The sequence below is a fragment of the Piliocolobus tephrosceles genome, chromosome X (assembly GCF_002776525.5).
Source record: "Piliocolobus tephrosceles isolate RC106 chromosome X, ASM277652v3, whole genome shotgun sequence".
NCBI classification, from domain to species: Eukaryota; Metazoa; Chordata; class Mammalia; order Primates; family Cercopithecidae; genus Piliocolobus; species Piliocolobus tephrosceles.
In genome coordinates this window covers 1,434,391-1,455,548 of record NC_045455.1, presented here as the reverse complement: position 1 = coordinate 1,455,548, position 21,158 = coordinate 1,434,391, and the positions used below count along the sequence as shown (strand labels likewise).

The following is a 21,158-nucleotide window of genomic DNA, read 5'->3' as shown; positions in this document are numbered from 1 at the left end:
TGTGTGTGTGTGTGTGTGTGTGTGTGTGTGTGTGTGTGTGTGTGTGTCTCTCGCAGCGTCCCCGCCTCAGCGGCTCAGGGCCTTGCTATCTTCCAGCTTTTTCCCAGCGTCTCACCAGCAAAGTGAGTTTAAGAAATGAGAATCATGTTAGCATACAGGCTTGATGATTGAAAAAGTGGATGCTAAGAATGTGACTACAGAATGAATAATTTTCATCCTGGTAAACTGATATATTGTTTACGACATGATTCTCTGAGATGCTTGTTGCTGAGCTTACAAACTTAAATGGTTTTATCGTTATTTAAGCACCTAGCAACTTAGCGTGGAGCTGAACAGGTACTGCGTGTGTCTCAGAGAGCTCAGCCGCTGTAGCAGAATACCACAGGCTGCATGGTTGACGCAACAGAAATTTATTTCGTGTAGCTCTCGAGGCTGGAGATGAGATCAGGTGTCCGTATGGCGAGGTCTGGTGAGGGGCCCTCCCTGGGGGGCAGGTGGCTGTGTCCTCCCAGAGTAGGAGAGAGAACTTTCCCTCTTCCTCCTCTTAACCACACACCAGTCCTGTCTGATGAGGACACAGCCCTCATGACCTCATCTGATCTTGAGTACCTCCTACAGGCCCAGCGTCAGGTCCAGTCACATTAGGGGTTAGGGCTTCAACGATTTTCGAGGGGCTCACAGTTCAGCCCACAGCAGTGTGCTGGTGACCGAGGCACTATTTAGGTGGCAAATATTCATACAGATGGGAAATGGCAGAGGACAGTCAGAAAAACACATGACGCCTTGTCTGTTGCTTTATGAAATAGACGACAGAAGCATGTTTCACGAAGTCTGGAAAGACACGACATGCTTATTGAGAATGGGTTATTTTTTAAGTTGTGGGACAAACTTAGGTAATTTTGACCCTTCTTAGATGTAAGTTCCCATGGTTGGATCGGATCTCAGGTTCTGTGTATTTGTATCTTCTTGTTGCTTTTTTTTTTTTTTTTGCCCCTGGAGAAGGCTGGTGGTTGGTATTAAAACAATGCTATAACGTATTGTTTTGGTTTTTGCATTGCAATCCAAACACGCAGCATCTGGCTTATTGACAAGACAGATGTTAGGGTTTACGTCCCAATACGGGATTGGGCCTGTCTGCTCAGTAAACTCGGAGGCTGCTGGATCATGATCTAGTTCTTCCAGTAAATGGAATTGCGTTTTGGAGCCCATACTCTGTTCACCTGCGTGTGTGGAGGATGACGTCTTACCTTTGGCAAAATTGGACCTTGCTAGTTGGAAGTTGCACTTGAAATGCAAGTTAGAACAGCAGGACACGTTGGTCCCTGCTCTGCAAGGCAGGGGAATTGCGGGACGGCTCCAGTGCCATGCCACCCACGCATCAGCCACAATGCGGGCTCCTAAGTCAGGCAGTGAGCTCCCAAGCCAGCTGTCGTCCAGCTTTCTGGGTTAGTGTCTTTTTAAATAATCAAAGGTCTTTACCCTCCTTGAAGTACCTGCCCAGTTGTCATATGCACAGCTCAGAGATGATCACAGATTGTGACTCTCAGTCGGTAGTTAGGGTGGCCTCTGGTGATTGTTGGAAAAATTCTGGGTACTTTGCACTCTCCTTGACAGAAAATGCAAGGCCAAGTGGCTCCAGCACTCAGCGGAAACCAAATGGTTTCCATGCTCTTGGGAGCCCAAGGCCGCAGTGGCTGCTCTGCCCCCGCATTGTCTTATCTGGAAATGTCTGTGGGAGGCGAGGCTCTGACTGCAGAGTGCGTCTCAGGTTCGTATCTGGGGCACATGAGTGTCTGAGGTGGGCTGGGGGCGTCCCCCACTCTGTGCCTCTCAGTACAGGAGCAGCTCGCTGGAGTCTGAGGTGGGCTGGGGGCGCCCCCCACTCTGTGCCTCTCAGTACAGGAGCAGCTCGCCGGAGTCTGAGGTGGGCTGGAGGCGCCCCCCACTCTGTGCCTGCCCAAGTGCAGGAGCAGCTCGCCCATTTCCTTCCTTCTTTCTGGCTTTGTTGCTCCCCATTGCCTGGGAAGGAAGCGGCTGCCTGAATAATTAAATAATCTCCTGCTTCAGAGAAAAGAGGATTTCCTCCAACCTATTTTCAGCAAAGGATTAGGGACAGTGAAGTCCTACCACTAGAATGCCATCTAGATGTTGGTGTGGTTTTCCAAGGTCTCAGACTGCCACGAAGACGTGGAAATGGCTTTCAGACCTCAGTGGGACCCCTGGTGTGGGGGATGGGAGGTTTGCAGGCGAGTGGGACCACTGGTTCTCCTTCACTTTCCGACAAAATGCCTCATACACATGTGGAATAACTGGCACCTCTACTTCTCATCAGGTACACACGTGCTTTTTTTTTTTTCAGTAATAAATGACTTTGGTATATAAATCTGAAAGCAACACACGTAAAAAGAAAGCTGGAGCAACTGTCATGGTGGCTGGAGTTTCCTTTTGTCCTCATTTCTGGTGTTATTTGACTCCTTTCACCATTTCTGTGATGTAACATGGAAATAAAATGTGCAAGCCCTTGGCAGTGAGTGACACGTAGAGAGGGAGTCCCTGGGATTCTCGTAGGGAAGGGTGTGTGATGTTCTCAGCACACGTCGGTGCTCAGCAGTTGATGTTCATCCCGCACGCATTGAGCGCCTGCTGTATGTGCTGAAGATTCTGTGGGGAGCAAGAGGCACAGGTGCCCTGGCTCTCCTGGAGACTGGGCAAGGTTGGAAGGCACATGGCATGTAGCACACTGGCTGTGGGGAGGCGCCAGGGAGAAAATGAGAAGGGAAGGGTGTCGGGGAGCAGGCACAGAGGACTGGAAGCTGGCAGGGGCCATCAGAGGACAGTTCTAGGCAGAGGAAGCCCTGGGGCCTGCTGACAAGGAGGCCGCCCCCAAAGAGGGATGAGCAGAGGCCTAGTCTGAGAAAAAACTAAATTTTCCTGCTCAAAATACAGAATATATGCGTTGTTTTTCAATAGTGTTTTAAGCTTGTTTAATGTTATACGGCCAAAGGAGGAAAATGTTACATAGTAGGTAAATTTTGATGATTTTTAGCATTATAAAGATGTATTGCTTTATTGAATGAATATACAATAAATTGATTTATAGATAATTTTTTTATTGTGGCAAAACACATAAACTTTACCATCTTATCCATTATGAAGTGTACAGTTCCGTGGCGTTAAATGCACTTAGTGCTGTGCAGTCACCACCGCCATGTACTTCCAGATCTTTTTCATCATCCCAAATTGAAACTGATTGGGGCAATTTTAAGTAGTTTCTGCATCTGCTATTGTGTAGCGTGCTTTTTGGGCAACACTTTTTTTTTTCATCAGTGAGAAACATCTTAATGGGTGAAGAGAAGACATTGAAACAAAAGTGCCAGTTACATTTAAATGCAGAATGGACCGAGATAGGAGGATTTTTTTTCTTTTAAATAATTGGCCATAGTAGGTTTCTTAAAAAGGTAAACACTTGAATGTGAGGACTCATTTGCACTTGATGCTTTGCTCAATATGCTGAGAGCGGCAAGAGAGGAGGATCTGGTGTTTCATCTTAGAGCAAATAATACTTGATAGTAAGAGACAGAAAGTCATAAGCGTGGTGTTCGGCAGGCAAGCCATTTAAATCATACAGCTCGTAATGGTGTTACTTGAACGGTGTTACACAGTTCCATGACTTTTTCCTAAGTGTGTTTGTAAGAAATTGGAATGAGGATATTTTCTGTGGCATTTTCTTCTAGGTGCTCAGTTCTGCTAATTGCTTGGTTTGAATAAGTGCTCTTTCCAGTTGGTCTGTAACATTTCTTTTACTATCTAAGAAATTATGAAGAAATAGATTAATTTGAAAATTACATTTGAGAGTATTTTCCTGTAAAATTGTTGGTTCTGTGAGAAACAATTCCTGTTATGTCTTCTCTAAATATATGAGATTTTTGTTCTTCTGTTGAAATAATTCTTTGATTTCCTGAATTGCTGTGTTGCTTTCTAATGGACGGCATGGTTTCAAAAGCTGTTAGGTTGGTGCACGTGTATTTGCAGTTTTTGCATTGTTGAAATTTGCCGTTTGATGTTGGACTATGTTCTTAAACCAATGTGGTTATGCCACACATCATTTTAATGTGCATTTCTCACTTTATTTTTTTGTGACTGACTGACTTATTACTTGCCATTTAGTTTATATTTATTTTAGACTGTGGAAAAGATGTTGGACAAAAAGCAAAATCGAGCGATTTTCTTATTCGAGTTCAGAATGGGCCGTAAAGCGGTGGAGACAACTTGCAACATCAACACCGCATTGGGCCCAGGAGCCACTGGGAACCGCTAAACGAGCACACAGTGCAGTGGTAGGTCAAGAAGTTTTACAGGCTGGGCACGGTGGCTCATGCCTGTAATCCCAGCACTTTGGGAGGCTGAGGCGGGCGGATCACCTGAGATCAGGAGTTTGAGACCAGCCAGGCCAACATGGTGAAACCCCGTCTCTACCAAAAATATATAATTAGCCTGCTGTGGTGGCGCACACCTGTGATTCCAGCTACTCAGGAGGCTGAGACAGGAGACTCTCTTGAATCCAGGAGAGAGGTTGCAGTGAGCTGAGATTGCACCATTGCACTCCAGCCTGGGCAATAAGAGTGAAACTGTGTCCCAAAAAAAAAGAAGTTTCGCCGAGGAGACTAGAGCCTTGAAGATGAGGAACGTAGTGGCCGCCTTCGGAAGTTGACAGCGACCAACTGAGAGCAGTCATTGAAGCTGATCCCTTTCAACTACACGAGAAGCTGTTGAAGAACTCAACGTCGACCATTCCACAGTCGATCGGTATTTGACGCAAATTGAAAAGGTGGAAAAGCTCAGTAAGTGGGTGCCTCATGAGCTGAGCGAGAATCAAAAAAATTGTGATTTTGAAGTATCACGTTTTCTTATTCTACACAAGAAAAACCATTTCTCGATCAGATTGTGACGTGCGCCGAAAAGTGGTGACAACCAGCTCAGTGGTTGGGCCGAGAAGAAGCTCCAAAGCACTTCCCAAAGCCAAACTTGCACCAAAACAAAGTCACGTCACTGTCTGGTGGTCTGCTGCCGGTCTGATCCACTACAGCTTTCCGAAACCCCAAGAAACCGTTCCATCTGAGAAGTACACTCAGCAAATTGATGAGATGCTTTGAAAACTGCAACGCCTGCAGCCAGCATTGGTCGACAGGAAGGGCCCAATTCTTCTCCACCACAGCGCCCGACCGCACATCATACAACCAACGCTTCAAAAGTGGAAACTGGGCTGTGAGGTTTGGCCTCATCCGCCATGTTCACCTGACCTCTCACTAACCGACCACCACTTCTTCAAACATCTCGACAACTTTTTGCAGGGAAAACGCTTCCACAACCAGCAGGATGCAGAAAATGCTTTCCAAGAATTTATCGAATCCCAAAGCATGAATTTTTATGCTACGGGAATAAACAAACTTATTTTTCATTGGCAAAAAAAAAAAAAAAAAAAAAAGTGTTGATTGTAACAGTTCCTATTTTGGTTAATAAAGCCGTGTTTGAGCCTAGTTATAATGATTTAAAATTCACGGTCCGAAACCGCAATTACCTTTGCACCAACCTAAGTCCTTACCTTATTATTAGTAAGAAACTTAATTGTAAAATGGAGTAATTATATATTTTAGATCGTTAGACTCATTTAAAAACCACAAGTATAGCATGAAACTGACTAGAAACCCTTTTTGGCAGGCAATCTTTGCAGTTGACAGAAGAGTATTAATGAGTATTAGTACTCATTACAGAAAAGTATAAAAGGAGTGTTAATGGCTTTTCCTTAGCACCCCCACTCATGATTTTAGTTCATTGAAAAATGGGTTGACATTGATTTCTGTCAACATGTCACCCTTGCAAACCTCAGAGTGACTGAGTCTGATGGACAGTCTCTCTCACTGTGGCTTCCCTGGCTGTCACTCAGATGTGGCCCCTCCCTGTGGGCTGCACGTGGGCTGCGTGTGGCCCTGTGAGTCTGTCCCGCCCCTGCCTGACAAGCCTGTGGCTTTCAGCGAGTGGCTCTCCCGCCTGTGTTTTGAACTCATGGAGGGGGAGAGGGGGTTTGTGCAGAGAATCTAGGATGGTGTGCAGCTGATTTTATTTTTTTAATGGGCCTGGCCAAGGAGGAGAGAGTGATTTGGTTCCTGTCTTGACTTGAAGACCCTCTGGGCCAGGCACGCCTTCCAGGGTAGACTCCAGGAGGGATGGGTGTCATGTGTCCATAGGGATCGAGGTGGGAAGGGGAGTGCCGGGAAGCAGGTCTGGGAGGGGGAATTGGGTGTCCCCAGTCAGCCCATCTCAGGGATCCACGTGGGACTCTTGGCCAGGCCTCTGTGCCCCTCCTGGCTGCATCTTCAGGACTAAGCTCTGACTTTTTTTTAACTTACCTAAACTCCTTTCTAATGGGACTGGGGAGTCATGCCCTACAAATCATAAATTCCCATCAGGTGGGTTTTATTGAACCCTGTATATCATGACTTACTTTCCAGTCTGACTCTGGCAGAACAAGGAAGAAAATCAAACTGTTTTACCTCAAAATATATTTCCTTGTCATACCTTGAAATTGCCCTGCAAGGCCTCTTGTGGGAAAAATCCACATTCTATAGAGAATCCTTTTCCTGCTTTGTTTTCCTTCTTTCCTCTCCAGGTCCAGGAAATCATCAACTAAGAGCCAGGCACCCTTTTAAGTCCGATAAGAAACAATTTACAACCTGCCCTCTCTGAAGTCTGCTGAGAGCTTCCTCTGCACAGTAAAACTTGGTCTCCACAGTCCTTTATCTTAACCTGAACATTTCCTTTTTATCATCCCAGGTCTTCAGATAAACTCAACCAGAAGATGTTTAAATTTACCCATAGCCGGGAAGCCCCTCGCTTTGAGTTGTCCTGCCTTTCTGAACCAAACCAATGTATTTCTTAGGTGTATTTGATTGAAGTCTCATGCCTCCCTAAAATGTGTAAAACCAAGCTACACCCCAACCATGTTGGGCACATGTTCTCAGGACCTCCTGAGGGTTGTGTTACTCTTATTTGGCTCAGAATAAATCTCTTCAGATATTTTACAGAGTTTGACGCTTGTTGTCAACAGTCTGCAAATAGGAGCTGCCCCATGAGGGCATAGCCCGGGTGGGCCGTACCGCTCTCTGCTGCTGACCAGCCCCTGTCGGAGCTGATGCCGCCCATGGCCCGCAGCTGAGAGCAGGTGTCTCAACAGCACAGGTCCTCTCCGTGCAGTGTGCCGTGGAGCTGGGAATCGGCCATGGTGAGGGCCTGGAAGTGCGTGACACCTGGGTGTCAGGCAGCCACTCTCAGCATCCACACTCCCTGAGGGTCACGGGAGGCCGGCTGTGGTCGGTAATCTCAAGTGTCATCATGTCATCCTCTCTTTGCAGACGTGTGTGTGACCGTGGTGTTTAAGTTGTGTCTGCGGCCTTGGGTCCTTTGGAAAGGCTCCTTCTCACAAAGACTGCAGCGTGTTCGCAAAGCCAGCTCATGCCTCCGAATGTCAACTCAGAACCCAGTCAGCCCCTAAGCAGGTGGCCCACACTGTGTGTGACTCGCATAAGCAGCTTTTCCTGACAGGATGTGATGAAGCTCTCGTAACTAAAGTGGCAGGGCCGAGCCACTCCCCAGGAAACAAGCGCCCCAGGTTGTCCCTTCTCTGCCACTGCCCTGGAAGAGTTCTACCCACGAGGGCCCTCCGAACCATCTCCATTAGAATTTTAACAGGAAGGAAGGAGCCTGCGGGAGAAGGCAGGGCTCCAGGAGGCGGTGGAGGCCTCTGTGGTGGTCGGGCAGGCCCCGCGGGGCTGAGCTGCTGGGTTTTCCTGGGCCTGGGCTGCCCTTTGGTTCCAGGGAGTGGTTGTAATACTCCAGGCAGAGCTGCTGTTTCATGGGGAGGGCATTCACAGGTGGTGAGCGTGGACCGTGAAGGGAAGACCAGTTCCAGTCTTCGGCAAACGCTGATGATAATGAAAATCATTTAAAAAATTGTAGCAGCACAGACAAGCCACAGCTCTGGTTGGTCCTCACCTCCTGTCACTGTCTCATCCCTGCAGGGAGAGAAGGTTCTACTCCCCGGGGCTCTCCCGGCCCCATGTCATGTGATGGGGCACTAGTCACGGTGCGGGAGGCTTCGGACCAGAGGCCAGGGCCCCTGCCAGCCACCTGGAGTGACCCACCCACCGCTATTTAAAGGACGGACTCGGATCTCAAAGCGCTGGGATCAGCGGTCACCAGAGGCTGCTGAAATCAGATGGGGTTGGAGGGCTGGCGTGTTCGCATTTGGGGGATGGAGGCAGGACCTGCAGGGGACTCGTCCTGCGTGTTGACACTTTACCACGAGGCAGCCGGGCTGTGTGCGGCTCTTCCGGCTTTTCATCATGCTTCCTGAGCCAGAGCCATTTAAAAAAAATGTGCTGAAATTTAAAAGGTAGTATTCACTCTAAAATTTTGTTGCTTAAAAAAGTGACTTGAAGTATTCAGCAGGAAAATTGTCCCAAATTACTTGTTAAAAATAAAAGCTCAGCCAGGTGTGGTGATGCACACCCGTGATCCCAGCTACTTGAGAGGCCGAGGTGGGAGGATCAGATCACTTGAGCCCAGGAGTTCGAAGCCAGCTTGGGCAACATAGCAAGACCCTGTCTCTAACACATACGTAAATAAAATAAAAGTTAAAAACTCAGAGGGGAAGAACCTGAGATCCAATTTTAAATCCACTTGATGAGAAAAAAAAAAAAAGGAAGCAGCTCAGGGACGTCATTGTACACAGGCACCACATCCGCCAGGGGTCAGGAGTCAGAGGTCAGGGGTCAGGGCTCTGGACCGGTAGGGGCTCTGCAGGGACGTCGCCGTCAACGGGCACCACGCGCTGAGCCAGGGGTCAGTGCTTTGGACCGGGCAGGACTCTGTTTTGCTTCCATTTTTGAAGCCGCTGGAAGTCCTGGCTGTTCAGAATTCCAGGCTTGAATTTCTAGAGAGTGTTCCCGGGACTGGGAAACAGCCCGGATGTGTGGAGTAAAAGGCAGTTCTTGGATTGCTGTGAACGAAGGGAAGCGAGGCTCCGCGTCCTCTCCCAGCCTCTCTGCCTTCTGAATACAGCCCAGGAGCCTGGATGACTCATTTTCTGGAGCACATAGATATGGAGGGGGCGGAGGGGAGAGGCCTTAGTTAATTAACATTTGTAGGAATCTGGGGCTCCCTCTCCCAGCCCTGTTGTCTGGGGAGCAACGTACTGAACCCAGAGTGAGGACAGCTGGCTGCAGTGTCAGGGGCAGGACCTTTTATTGATGAGTTTAAAAAACAAAACAAAAGCTGCCAGGTGCCTCCTTCACATGTTGGCTCCCACGTGTTTTTCCTGTTCTCTCTCCCCACCCTGAGTGGCACACTCTGCTTGAAAATAGCGCAGATGCATTTTGCTTCCCGTGAAATGTGGCCAGTAGTTCCCCAGGAGTAAACAATGTGGTCGTGCCCACGGGGGGAAGAGCAGCTTAGTCAGGCACCCACCCCCACATACAAAGCGCTCCCTCCATGGTTAGAATTTGCTGGGGCTAAGGGAGTCAGGGCTGGTTTTCTGCAGCCACCTTGGAGCCAGGTCGTGTCATTTAACTGGCCCTCAAAGCTCTACCTGGATCCACACCGACCTTTATCCGAGCTCCCGTGGGCCCCACAGTTTGGCTGATAGTGAGGGGCTGGGGTGGGGGATCGTCAGGTGAGGGACAGCAACCCCTTCCTGTCCTTGTAAGGACAGGCTTCTCTCTCTTCTGTGGGTGCTGGTCCTGGCTGGTCAGCCGGCGTCCACAGCCCCTCGACTCCCCGCGCAGAGCCCCTCTCACCGGACCGGCGTCAGTGCGCCACGGAGACTGGAAACCTGTTTCCAAGGTGTGGCTCTATGGCTGGACCAAAATCGGTTAGGTGAGGGCCGGTTCTGGTCAGGGTGCCACCTCTGCCTTCTCTCATGTCCACTGGAAAAAATAAAGAGGGGTTTGTCATGCCCTGTCGTTCGGGACTCGGGGCTCCACGCAGGCCCGGGGAGGTGGTGTCTCTAGTGTTTGCTGAGCACAAAGGGTATGAAAGTGGGTGACGCCTCAGAAGTGAGGGCTTTCTTTTTATAGCAGCCACGCTGGAGCTCAGTGTCTGAGGAGACCTAGAGTGTTTGTCTGAATGTTTGAAAGAGGCGTATCTGGTTAACGTGAGCAGAGGCTTGGACATTGAGAGCACTCTCAGCTGTATTTCAGTAGGCTGTGACCGTAGTTCCACAGCCATCCGGTTTAGCATTCTCAGAGTGTTCTCAAACTTGGAGGCCCGGGCGCAGTGGCTCACACCTGGAATCCCAGCACTTTGGGAGGCCGAGGCAGGTGGATCACAAGGTCAGGAGTTCGAGACCAGGCTGGCCAACATGGTGAAACCCCGTCTCTACTAAAAATACAAAAATCTGCTGGGCATGGTGGTGGGCGCCTATAATCCCAGCTACTCGGGAGGCCGAGGCAGGAGAAATGCTTGAACCTGGGAGGCAGAGGTTGCAGTGAGCCGAGATTGCATCCTTGCACTTCAGCCTGGGCGACAGAGCAAGACTCTGTCTCTTAAAAAATAATAATAATAAAATAAAATAAAAACATGGAGTTCACAAAGTGGCATGAATAATCATGAAACGAAGTGACTTTTCAAAGTCTAATGGTTCTCATACATATAAGAATTCATGTTATTAAGTCTAAAAAAAAAAATTGCGCACTGCATAAGTGACAGATAATTTTGTAGTATTTGTTAAAGTGCCATCATAGCCGCCTGTGAAACAGGTCTCGGTGGGTGTCTGGTTCTTGTTTAATGCCACAGCTTCTGCGACTCCATTTGTTTCAGGCAGAGTGGACATTTCCCTTGCAGTTTAATTTGCAGGAAGATCACATTCTGGCCATTGAATCTTCTGATGACAGATAGCTAACTATTGATAAGGATAAAATGAAACCAGATATCGGTTTGCTTGTGTCCAGTTGAGGGGAAAAGGCCGAGGATGCTGTCAGGACACAGGCAGGCAACCTATGTAGGACAAGGAGGAGAGGTTTATAGGGTGTAGCTTCCATTCCTGGCCCCAGCCTCCCTTCCACTCCTCCCACCCCAGATCCCAGCCTCCCTTCCACTCCTCCCACCCCTGATCCCAGCCTCCCTTCCCACCCGGCTTCCATTCCTTTCCCCAGCCTCCCTTCCACTCCTCCACCCCTGATCCCATACCTCCCTTCCACTCCCCTCACCCCTGATCCCACGCCTCCCTTCCACTCCCCTCAACCCTGGTCCCAGCCTCCCTTCCACTCCTCCCACCTGGCTTCCATTCCTAGCCCCACGTTTCGCTTCCACTCCTCCCAGCTATCTTGCACCCCCACACCTGGCCCATCTCCGCATACCTGGCCCATCCCCCCACACCTGGCCCATCCCCCCACCTTCACCTGGCCCATCCCCCCCTCCACCTGGCCGATCCTCCCTGCCTGGCTGATCCCCCCAACCTGGCCACACTGCCCCTCCTCCCCAAAGAGTTGCCCTTCTGTATTTATAGTTGATTAAAATCTTCCTTTCTCTGGGAATTCTTTACAGATTATTCTTCTTCCAGAGACAACCCTAACCTGTGCCTTTTCAGCAGTTGTGCTGTTTTGCAGGACGAATTCGCACCTGTTTCTGTGTTGCTCTGTGAACAGTCCCAAGTGGCTTTGGCTTGGAGCCCTGTTGCTTACACCTCTGGGGGCCGGGGAAGGTGTTTGCCAGAGAGAGACAGAGTGTGTGGCCTTGAGGGCACCTTCTCCTTAGAAATCCCCTTCCTTTCCCCTTCTCCCACACTAAGGGCTCTCAGTGGGATGGCAGTGGCTGGGTGTTTAATTGGGTTTTGCTTTGCTTTATCTCCCCAGCAGCTCTGGGCAGGCTGGCTGTGTGGGGGCCTGGGAGCGGCTCCTGCCTGGACTTTTGAGTATTGGAGAGGCTCGGAGCTCATTCTCAGCGGAGTTCTCAGTGGCCGCTCGTCTTCTGAGCATGGTCCTCTGGCCTCCTGCAGATGCTGGGAGCCACAGCGCCCTGCAATAGACCTTTTGCCAGAGCTCTCCATGAGAAGCCTCCACTGTGGTGGGGCCTGAGCAAGTCCCTCGGCCCCAGGCATTCCCCTTCTGGTGGGAAGTGGGGGCTTTAGCAAGTCGCATCTCGTCTCTGCCCCTCCTGGTGAGTTCTGCTCTGACGACTGTGGGATCGCCTGGGAATGCCCATCTAGGTGCATGTGGCCTGGCGTCTCCCCAGCTTCACTTCCCAGATTTTCACTTCACATGGCCCAGACGCTCAGAAGGAACCACCAACCCAGTGGTCTGTGGTGGCTCTGGGGACTTGTGGGGGCCACGCTACCTCTAGTCTCCTGGCAGGCACCCCCTCTGGGTGTACCTCTGGCATACAGGAGCCAGGATGGCGGGGGCAAGGAGGCCTCTTTGGACTGGGGCGCTCACCACTTTCCACCGTGCTGGTCTTCACGCAGGGCCAGAGCCTGGCTCGGGGCTGGGTTTGCACTGAGCCAGGTCCTGAATGCCACCCATGTCTCGGGCATGTATGTCCATGGGGCCGGGCTGCTCGGGAGAGTGCGAGAGTAGGTTCCTTCTGAGGTCTCAGCCAGTGACAGCGCCCATCCTGGACTTGGGGGCTCTGTGTGAGTGGGGCAGTGGCAACTCCTGCAGGGCCCAGGTGGGGTGTGGGTAGGTCAGGGAGTCTGCTAGCCTCCCAGCCTCCCTCAATTTCTGCATTCCAAAGATGGCTATGTGCAAAATAAAGGTGAAATGATGGGGCAATACTGGATCAGGTGGACACCCGGGAGCTGGAGGCCCGTGCACCTGCACTTTCCCTGGGACGGGCAGAGGCTCATGGTGTCCACCCACAGACGCAGACCCACCGGCCTGCAGGGCTCATAGAGGCTGTGGTTGGCCCTGGTGACAAGTGGGGGACACGAGCATGTTCTGAAATGCAGGGGAGGCTTCTGTTGTGACCTTGACCGGGAAGAGAAAGGGAAACCAGGAGGAGAGCAGACACGCTTCCGCCTCGAGGACGGCATTTGTTCAAGTGTGAAGAACCCAGCGATGGGGACAAAATTTAAAATGCAAATACGTTCTCATGCCGCTGGAAAGTAGGTGCAGGAGTGGCCCAAGTTAGCATAATACTTTTTCTCCTAATCACATCCAACTTGTTTTTCTACTTTTATTTCAGAACGTGCTCCCACCCCCCACCCTCCCGCCAGCCCGGGAGATACAGCAGCTCTGCCTCCTTGACTGAGCTCCATTACCTCCAAGCTGAGAGGGTTGGTCAAGAGGGCGTGTTGGGTTCCTTTAAAAACACATTTTTAGAAAGCACCCTTTTAACACCTGAACATGGTTTGGTTGAAAATAAACATCCCCAGGTACTCTTGTGGTACATGTTTATGATTTTGATGCTTCTGGTCTGAATGTACAATCTTCACATTGTACATTACAAACACTACTGTCAAGTTTACAGCTTTTCGTATTATTTGCTAATTTGTTGTCCACTTCTCTGCACTGCTTGTTAATCAGGTAAACCCGTAAACAGATGATGATATGGAATTAAGTTATGGTGGTAGGTGACAAAACAGTACATGTTGTGTGAAGCCATTCTGAAAACGTTTCAAACACATACCTGTCCATTAGAAATGATTGCCACATGGCCGGGTGCGGTGGCTCACGCCTGTAAGCCCAGCACTTTGGGAGACTGAGGCAGGTGGATCACGTGAGGTCAGGAGTTTGAGACCACCTGATCAACGTGGTGAAACCCCATCTCTACTAAAAATACAAAAATTAGCTGGGCGTGGTGGTGGCGGGCGCCTGTAATCCCAGCTACTCAGGAGGCCAAGGCAGGAAAATCACTTGAACCCGGGAGGCAGAGGTTGCAGTGAGCCAAGATTGCACCACTGCACTCCAGCCTGAGTGACAAGAGGGAAACTCTATCTCAATAAATAAATAAATGATGGCCACTGCCCACTGCCCCCCACCCCGCCAAGGTGTGAACAGAGTTCTCTCTCCCACGTTGCTAATTTATCTGGCTTTTCCATAAAGAACACTCAATCCTTTTTACCATTGGATAAAAAGCATGAAAACTATAACTATTAAAAGCACCTGGATTTTTTTGAAGCTTTAACAATTTTAAATTTCTTGTCGGGTAACAGTGTTCAACATGGCTTTTTGTTTGTGCTCATGAAATTTTGTTAGCCAGCCAAAACCGAGTGTTTCCAGTTAACAAACTTACAACTCTTCTGCCTGTTCCAAACATAGCCTAAGCAAGAAGAGAACTGTGCTGCCTGCCGTGAGTTTCATGTGAGATCCCCACAGAGGGCAGCTGCCTCCGCTGGGGGTCGTCCCTCCGAGGGGTGTGCTGTGGGGATGGAAACCCACGGGGGCACCCAGCTACTTGCCACTTAGGTTCTTATAACTGCCCTCGAGAGGTTGTCACTGGGTCCTGGATCCCTGGGTTTGGAGTAAACACGTAGCAGTCGGACCAGAGTGGGGGCTTGCAGGCTGCATTTTTGTGCTTTTTTGTTTTTTTTTGAGACTGAGTTTCATTCTTGTCACCCAGGCTGGAGTGCAATAGCATGATCTTGGCTCACTGCAACCTCCACCTCCTGGGTTCAAGCGATTCTTTTGCCTCAGCTTCCCGAGTAGCTGGGATTACAGTTGCACACCACCACTGCCAGCTAACTTTTTTTTTTTCTTTTGTATTTTTAGTAGAGATGAGGTTTTACCATGTTGACCAGGCTGGTCTCAAACATCTGACCTCAGGCTGTCCACCTGCCTTGGCCTCCCAAAGTGCTCGGATTATAGGCATGAGCCACTGCACCCGGCCTGCTTTTAAACTAGGACGTAGGGATTGAGGGGAGGGTTAAGATTTCGACATTGGCTTTAACAGGAGAAGAGAAGATGCTGAAAGTCCGGCTTATTTGAACTGCGTGTGTGTGACTTTGAATTACGTCAGATGCTGTCTCGGTGAACAGTTTGGGGGGCTCTCAGGACACCCTGTGACGCGCATGCAGGAAGTTATAATGGTGTGTCTCAGGTATGCAGACTGCACCAGAGAGGCAACACAAAAGCAAGTCAATAGAAAAAGATTCATGCCTTGATGCCTTTTGTTATATTCTTACGTAATCTTCTGTTCATGGCTTTGTTTTGAAACACTTTTAAAATGTAAGATTAACTCGTAGGCTGTGGGAATAATCCCATTTGCCAAATCAAAATAATGTATCCTTGATTCCAACTGTCAGAAGACAAAATTACAAAACATTTGGTTATAGATCTGATTGGATTTTATTTACAGTTTCTTGACGGGGCAGCCTCCATTCTACGTAATGAGAGTTCCCACTGGACAGAAACAGAACAGTAGGTTTTGTAAGGCGGAGCAAGGAAACAGAATAAGAAAAAAGCTGATGGTGAACTTCAGGTTACTTCAGGTTACTTCTTTGTAGAGGGTAAAGCAGAGGGGACTTTGTTACTTGCTGACTCGGGTCAGCGGCATCTCCTGTTTTCGAGAAGAGCTGGTCTGTTACTTCTTTCAAGTTCTGTTTTGGTGACGTGGCACTGAGCAGGGGCAGCTCCGTTCCTCTTTGGTCTGGTCTGTTGGGGCCTGTTGCTGGAGCTCAGTCCAAAACAGCCCCCCATCATTTAAAAAAAGTATTTCCATTTCATTTCTGGAAGTTAAGCCTAAGAAAGTCACAGCCCAAGTGCCCACAATCATTTCAGAATGTTCCTTGCAGCAGCAGTATTTGTTGTATCAGTGAAAACATCTCAAGTCTGTTGATAAGGGATTGATTAAATACATTACTGACCATTCTGTTAAAGGAAAGACCGAAGTCTGTAAAATATTTTGGAGAGGTTTGTTCTGAGCCTGTCTGAGTGACCGTGGGCTGGGGAAACAGAGTCTGAGAAGGTGTGCCTGAGGCAGTCAGGTCACAGTTTGGGTTTATATATTTTAGGGAGACAGGACATACAGGCAAAGACACGAATCAGTACATGGAAGGTATACATTGGTTTAGCCCAGAAAGGTGGGATTTCTTGAAACAGGTGTCTCAGGCCATACGTGGTGTTGGAGATTCTTCAGTGTGCAGTTGGTTAAAGCGGTAAAGCTTTGTTTCAAGCCTGGAGCCAGTGGAAGGGAATGTTTCGATGAGGCAGCCCACACCCCATGCACAGGGTCAGGGTTACCTGTGGGGTGCGTTCACCTTCATCTGCCGTGGCCCTGGCTCCTGTGAGCCTGGGTTGAGTTAAAGAGGTTGTGGAGACCAGGGCTTTATGACGCAGATGAAGCCTCTGGGTAGAGTCTGTTTTATGTTTTTGAGACGGAGTCTCGCTCTGTCTCCAGGCTGGAGTGCAGTGGCGCGATCTCAGCTCACCGCAACCTCTGGCGGGATCTCAGCTCACTGCAACCTCTGCCTCCCGGATTCAAGCGATTCTCCTGCCTCAGCCTCCTGAGTAGCTGGGACTACAGGCGTGCACCACTACGTCCAGCTAATTTTTGTATTTTTAGTAGAGATGGGGTTTCACCCTGTTGGCCAGGCTGGTCTTGATCTCTTAACCTTATGATCCACCCGCCTTGGCCTCCCAAAGTGCTAGGATTAGTCTTTTGTGATCTCTCTTTTGACGTCAGTACCTAAACTCCAAATCAGCCTCCCTTGTGTCATGGCCGAGAAGTCAGTTTTGAAGGTGCCTCTGGGGTTCCTTTGGCCAAGAGGGGTCCGTTCTGTTAGTGGGGACCAAGCTGGAATTTGGCTCTTGACGTCGGAAGAGAAACCACAGGCCACAGTCCGCAGCCTCTGGGAGCTGCGGGGAGAGGGTTTCCAGGTTATAGGTAGATTTAATTTTTTTCTAATGGGCAATTGGTTGAAAGACTTATCAGTAGAAAGAAATGCCAGGGTTGAGGTAAAGAGGTTGTGGAGACCAGGGCTTTATCACACAGATGAAGCCTTCGGGTAGCAGGTTTCAGAGAGAATGAATAGATTGTAAATGTTTCTGGTCAGACTTAAGGTCTGTGCTGACGTTCTTGCTGGTCAGCCTTTCCTGAATTCCGGAAGGGAGGGGGGATGACGAGGCATCTGAGTCCCATCAGGGCCGGAAGCTGGTTTTCAGGATAACTTTGGAGTGCCCTTGGCGGAGAGGAGGGGTCCATTCAGATGGGTGGGGGCTCTTAGAATTTTATTTTTGGTTTACATGTGTAAAATACTTTAGAAACATTTATTCTGAGACAGTATGAGTGACTGTGGCTTAGGAAAACACAAACCTGAGAAGCCTTGAGGAACTGGTCCAAGGTGGTCGGGCTAGTTGGATTTTATACATTTCAGGGAGGCAGGAGTTATAGGAAAGACGTAAATCAATGCCTGGATGGTCGACATGGCTCAGCCAGAAAGGGCAGGATGTCTTGGACTCAGCCAGAAAGGCATGATGTCTTGAACTAAAGTAGGCGGATTCAGAAATTTTTTACTTTTTTCTTTTTAAGCATTTTTTTCAGAGATTCTTGAATTTGCATTTGATTAAAGGAGCAAGGTTCTATCTAAAACTTGGAGTCAGCAGAAAGGAATGTTTGAGATAAGGAGGCCCTGTCAGAGTCAGCCACAGGGTCAGAGAGCCCTGTTGAGCAGGACTGACGGCCTGCAGGTGGGACTTAACCCTCATCTGGAATGGCCTTGGGCCCTGTTTATAATTTGGCATCTTAGTGCCGCAGAGTCTGGTTTTCTTCCTTCGGTCCTGTGAGCCTGGGTTGAGGTAAAGAGGTTGTGGAGACCGGGGCTTTATCACACAGATGGAGCCTCTGGTAGCAGGTTTCTTTGGTGTCTTATTGCCACAGAGGTCCCCCCCCCCCCCGCCACCCCGCAACTCTTGTCATTCAGGCTGGAGTGCGGTGGCATGATCTCTGCTCACTGCAACCTCTGCCTTCCGGGTTCAAGCTACTCTCCTGCTTCAGCCTCTTGAGTAGCTGGGATTACAGGCACACACCACCACACCTGACTAATTTTTGTATTTTTAGTAGAGACGGGATTTCACAGTGTCGGCCAGGTTGGTCTCAAACTCCTGACCTCAGGTGATCCGCCTGTCTTGTCCTCCCCAAGTGCTGGAATTACAGGCGTGAGCGACCACGCCTGGCCAGAGTGTATTTTGTTCGTTTAATGATCTGTTTTATGTTAATGCTGGTCAGTTGTGTCTAAACTCCAAAAGGGAGGGGGTAGAAGGAGATATGTCTAACCTCTGTCATGGCTAGGAGCTCAGTTTAAGAGTTTTCTGGGGTTCCCTTGGCCAAGAGGGGGTCCATTCAGTTGGTGGGGGGCTTAGGATTTTATTTTTAGTTTGCAAGTTGATTGTCTAGGCAGCTGACTGAAGGTTATTTGACGAAGCCAAATGCCTGGATGTCCCCAAAGTGTGCATATCTGGTCCTCTGTCTCGCCCGAAACCCACAGGCCCTGAGGGCCTCTGGAACGTTCATGTCACACAGGCTCGGGTGGCACGCGCGGGGACATACCACTTAATATGCAAATGTGCATACAAGTCTGACATGTGGCACAGTTCATCTCAATTTCCAACAAAGAAGATGAGGCATCGCCCCCTCCATGGGGTGCAGACCAGCCCCTGTCGTCCCCTTTGCCCCCTTCGCCCCCATCGCCCCCTTCTCCCCCTTCTCCCCATTGCCCCCTTCGCCCCCATCACCCCCTTCTCCCTCATTGCCCCCTTCTCCCCGATCGCCCCCTTCACCCCCATCTCCCCGTTCTCCCCCATCGCCCCCTTCACCCCCATTGCCCCTTTCTCCCCCATCGCCGCCTTCACCGCCATTGCTGCCTTCGCCCCCTTCTCCCCCATTGCCCCCTTTGCCCCCTTCTCTCCCTTCGCCCCCATCGCCTCCTTTGCCCGCATCGCCCCCTTTGCCCCCATCGCCCCCATCGCCTCCTTTGCCCCCTTCTCCCCCTTCGCCCCCTTTGCCACCATCGCCCCATTCCGACTCTGCGTGCCCTGAGTTCATGTGGACCCCACAGGTTACGGACTCTGTCCCCCACGACGGCGTGCTTCAGATGCAGACACAAGTCTCAGGGGCCACCCACACATCTGAGCGCCTGCCATAAACGTCAGGAAGGGCCCCGTGACTCAGGGTTGACGATTTATTGGAAGGACTTGCGGAACTTAGGAGGTCGCTGTGCTGAGGACAAGGGGCTTATGATGCGTGGGAGCAGTGCGAGGGGTCCACTGGTAGCCCCCTGTCCCCGTGGAGCTGTCATGTGGCCCTCCTCCCTCTTCCCTACTTCAGAACCGTGTGTGTGGCAGCCAGGAATCTGGTGCACCAGCGTTTCCTCAGAGTCTCACCGCTGCTCGGGGTCTCACCACTGCTCGGGGTCTCACCGCCGCGCGGGGTCTCACCGCTGCTCTCGGGGTCTCACCGCCGCGCGGGGTCTCACCGCCCTATTGACCAAGAAATTGAGCTCAGTCTCCAGTGCCTCCCTTTTCCCCGCAGGTCAGAGGTCAGGCTGGGGGTGGAAGCTGCAGCCCTGTCCTGGGGTGAGGCCGGCCCCCCCCAGGAAGCTGTTTGGGGCCCCCCTTGAGGCTCCTCATTAGCATAAACTCAGGTGTGGTCCGCAGGGACTCTTGGTGAGCAACAGAAGCACTCCTGTCGTGTGGGAAGTTCCGAGGGTGTTGAAGCATGCCGGGCACCGGAACAGAGGCCAGGTGCGTTCCTCATTCCACCGCGGAGCCAGGGTCTGACCCGAGCGTTTGTTTCCAGAGGTGACTGCCTTCCTCTGCTCCAGCCACCCCTGCGGCCGTGCCTGTGGTCCCGTGTGGGCTGGCTGTAGCCTCGGGCCTGGTCACCACGTCATTTTCTTCCTCCCTCAGGGTGGCTTGTCTGTGGCCCAGTGTGGGACCAACAGCTGATGGCCGAGGCCTCTTTCCATAGGTTGCCGGCCATGCGTACCTGGGGGAAGACTTGAACTCCAGCCCTCCCTCACCCCTGTTCTGAGTCACAAGAGACACTGCACACCCCTCTTGTGGGAGCTGACTGAGGCTCGGGCTGGGCGCGAGGCAGTGGGGAGGGGGACAGGCAGGTAAACCTGTGATCATGATATGATGTGGACCTCCCGTGGCCAAGGTGAATCCCAAATGCTTTGGGAACACAGTGACCAAAAGAAGACGCCTGGGGAGCGGATGAGGGGCAGGCAGAGGCGTCACCCCTCCACTCTCTCTGCTCTCAGCCCTCACCAGCCCACTGCCCGGGCATGCACCAGCCTCCTTCGCCCCCATCGCTCAGCCCCTGCCACCTGGGTTTCTCACCCGCTGCCTTCACTCATCCCTCCCTGCACCAGCCTGGAGTGACAGGCTGCATCTGCACGTGGCTGGCTCTCCCTGTTGCCCAAGAGTGACTGGCACAAGTGTGTGCTCATTGTGCTTAATGCCTCTAACCAAGTGTGGGGAGTTTTTTTCGTGTGTAATAATGAAATAACTCAGATGTAAGCGGAACAAGTGCACCAGCCCTCCCATGCTCCAGCCAGTGAGTGTGTGGCTACAGCTGTGGCTGCGAAGTTGCCATCCCTGGAGCTCCTTGGACAGGAGAAGCTTCTATTTGTGGAGGATGATTGGGGACAACGTCCCTGAGGGTGGCCTGTTGGTTACAGGAGGCTGAGGTTTGGAATGGATCCTTATGTGCAGGTGAGGACGATAGAAATGGGTGAAGGAGCCTGAGAGAGACTCAGGAGCCCCTCCCCGGCAGCTGAGGTGATGAGGGTGCCCCTGAAGGACGCCCTCAGAGCAAGGTGCTGGGGAGGGGGCGGGAAGCCATGGTCCTGGGGCCTGCTCACTGCACCTCTGTGCCAAGCAAGCTTTGTGCTTTTAGTTTTCACTGACTCTGCTTCTGTAAACGCAGCTGGTGTCTAGGGAGTCACAGTTGGTCCTTGAAAAGAGGAGAAGGCTTCTCTGAAGGGAACAGTGTGTCCCAGGAGGTGAATGCTGGGGATGGGGCATGGCGTGCAGGGAGAGGGGCTGGGGGACACAGTGTGCATGCAAAGAGAAGGCCTGGGGGGCACTGCTTGCATGCAGGGAGAGGAGCCAGGGGGAACCACGTGCGCCCAGGGTGAGGGGCCAGTGGGCACAGTCTGTGTGCAGGGA

General features: G+C 50.9%; 1 protein-coding gene across 10 annotated transcripts in view; it reads left to right on the top strand.

Annotated features, from left to right (window-relative positions):
• The window catches only part of ATP11A (ATPase phospholipid transporting 11A), a 185,964-nt gene that overhangs the window by 13,482 nt on the left and 151,324 nt on the right, over window positions 1-21,158 (top strand). The gene's annotated exons all lie outside the window — the stretch shown is intronic.